The sequence below is a fragment of the Portunus trituberculatus genome, chromosome 34, assembly GCF_017591435.1.
Source record: "Portunus trituberculatus isolate SZX2019 chromosome 34, ASM1759143v1, whole genome shotgun sequence".
In the NCBI taxonomy this organism is placed as follows: Eukaryota; Metazoa; Arthropoda; class Malacostraca; order Decapoda; family Portunidae; genus Portunus; species Portunus trituberculatus.
In genome coordinates, this window is record NC_059288.1 from 4,103,658 (window position 1) to 4,106,816 (window position 3,159).

Sequence of the window (3,159 nt, forward strand, 5' to 3'; positions counted from 1 at the left end):
AAATTTTTTTTCTCCTCGCGATATAATCTGGTTTTCATGTGTGTGCTAACTTTATTATTATGTATTTTCGTTTGTTTGCATTTTATTTTGTTTTTTTATATGTAATTCCTGTTTTTGTTACGTTATGTAATTTTGTGGATATTTCTATTTATTTATTTATTTATTTATCTATTTATTTATTTATTGTGTGGGTTATATGAACGCCGTTTTCTTTCTTTTTTTGTTTTATTTTCGTAGTTTTCTTTTTTTTTATTTCATTTTCGTCGTTTTCTTTTTTTTGTTTTATTTTCGTCAATTTCTTTTTTTATTTTCGTCGTTTTCTTTTTTTCTTTTTTCGTCGTTCTTTTTATTTTCGTTTTCTTTTTTTATTTTCGTCGTTTTCTTTCTTTTTTTTGTTTTACTCTAGTTTTTTTTTCTTTTTGTCGTTTTCTTTCTTTTTTTGTTTTATTTTCGTCGTTTTCTTTTTTATTTTATTTTCATCATTTTCTTCTTCCTATTTAATTTTGTCGTTTTCCTCTTTTTCTATTTTGTTTTAATCATTTTCTTTTATTCTATTTTCTTTTTGTCATTTTGTTTTTTCTCTAATTTATTTTGGTCATTTTCTTCCCATTTTCTCTGGGTCATTTTCTTTTTTTCTCTATTTTATTTTAGTCATTTCCTTTAATTTATGTTATTCTACCCATTTTCTTTTCTATTATCCTTTGATCGTTTTCTTCTTTTCATTTCATTTTCATCATTTTCATTTTATTTGTAATAGTTTTGCTTTATTTTCATTTCATTTTTCGTGTTTTCATTTAATTTTCATTCTATCGTCAACATTCTCACTTCATTTTCATTTCATTACCATTATTATCATTTCACTTTCATTTAATCAGCATTTTTTCATTTCTTTTCATTTCATTATCAGTATATTTCCATTTCATAACCAGTGTTTTAATTTTCCTCATGTATTTCGATCAGAGAACAATTAATTCCATTCCTGTACGTTCTTCGACCATCAAGATTCTTTTCACTATCATCTAACTTCTCTTTTCCTCCAGTGATGGCTTTCCTTTCCTCCCCTCCAGTGAGTGAGTGAGCTTCAATTCTTCTTAACTCATTGGAGACTAAGAGAAATAAATATTTGTACAGCTTTTTCTGAATTGAGTCTTACCGTTTCAAATAGTTTCTGTCGTTCAGTTGAGACTTTTTTCCTTTTTACTTGATTTATGGAAGAATAATAAGAAAATGACGTATAACAACGACAACAACAGCAATAACAGCATCATCACCATCATCACAACTCGGAAACTCCATCACCAGGATTATCACCACTATCACCACCACCACTTACCTAACCATCCCTTCCCCAAACACACACACACACACACACACACACACACACACACACACACACGTCAGGTCCCTAAAGCAGCCAGCCAGTGGTCGGAAAATGTCTTAATCAACTGAGGAGGAGGAGGAGGAGGAGGAGGAGGAGGAGGAGGAGGAGGAGGAGGAGGAGGAGGAGCGGTTGCGTGCTATTCTTAAGTTAGCAAGACTTTATCACGGCGGAGGACGCAAAATTGAATTGTTACTTTATCCTCTCCTCCTCCTCCTCCTCCTCCTCCTCCTCCTCCTCCTTCTCCTCCACTTAGGCTGCTCGTGGTGGGTTGGGGGTGGTAATGATAGTGATGATGGCAGTAGTAGTAGTAGTAGTTGTAGTAGTAGTAGTAGTAGTAGTAGTAGTAGTAGTCGTAGTAGTAGTAGTAGTAGTAGTAGTAGTCGTAGTAGTAGTAGTAGTAGTAGTAGTTGTTGTTGTTGTTGTAATAGTAGTTAGTAGTAGCTGTAGAAAATTTTGTAAGTTTTTTTCAGTGTTTCTCTCTCTCTCTCTCTCTCTCTCTCTCTCTCTCTCTCTCTCACACACACACACACACACACATCTCTCTCTCTCCAACAATCCTTCCCTTACATCTTTCTTCCTTTTTATCCCTCTTCCTCCGTTCCTTCCCATTCTTCTATCCTTCCCTCTCTCTTCTGACTCTCCCTCCCTTTGCCTCTCCTCTCCTCTCTCTCCGCCCTCTCTGTCGCACAAACCCTCGGGGGCTCAGTAAGTTAAGGTGAATTAGCTAGTTATATTTTTTTGCTCCTTGCCTGATCACGGGCTGGTTTGAGTCTATCTCCTGCGCCATCACTCCCCCGATTACAAACGCCGGTTGGCCACGCACTAACAGCCGGTTCTCGCTAATAAGTCCGGCTGCAGGGAAGTGGGGAAGCGAAGGAGAGGCGAAATGTGAGGAGGGAAGGAAAAATATAGCCCGGATTCTCTCCCGCAAAAGACTTCGTTCGTGGTGTGTGTGTGTTTAAGTTTAAGGGTTTTGTGAGTGTTAGTCTGTGTGTGTATGCGTGTGAGGAGTTTGTCAAGCGTGTTTTAGTGGATGTTACTGCATTTTCAAGTGTGTTTTCGTGGAGTTAGTGTGTTCTCAAGGGTGTTTTCATGATCCCACAGATAGTGTAAGAGTTTAACAGGCTGTTGTGCGAGTTACAGTGGTTTTCATGGGTGGTTTTGTGTTTGCAGTGATAGTTCAATAGTTTAACAGGTTCTAGTGGAAGTATACCGGAGTTTTTAGAGGGGTTTTCTTGGTTCCAGTGATTGTTTAACAGTTTAACAGGTTCTAGTGGAGTGACTGAGCTTTTTAACTCCTTCAGTAGTGGGACACATTTTTACCTTGAGATTTGTGTACTATATCACCATTTTAATGACATTAGGAAGGGTCTATGCAGGTCAGAAGATTAATGGTCAAAGTCTTCACTATTTAAATCCCTCACATGAATTTCTGAAGAGTTAAAACCGTCAAATAGTAAGCAGAATGAATATGGAATGCGTCTTGGTCCTGAAGGGATTGGAACTGTTTTCATGTTTCTAGTAATAATTTAAAAGACTCTAGTGGAAGTTACATTGGTTTTTAAGGCTACTTCCATTATTCCAGTGGCAGTTTAACAAGGAAAATAGAATCAGTACACGTAGATCAACCCTTTCAGAACTGGAACGCATTTTTACCATGAGCTTTGGGTGTGATTAGACGATTTTATTTACACTATGAAAGATCTATGAAGGTCAGAAGATTAATGGCCAAAACCTTCAATATTTTCATACCCCACATAAGTTTCTGAAGCTGTATA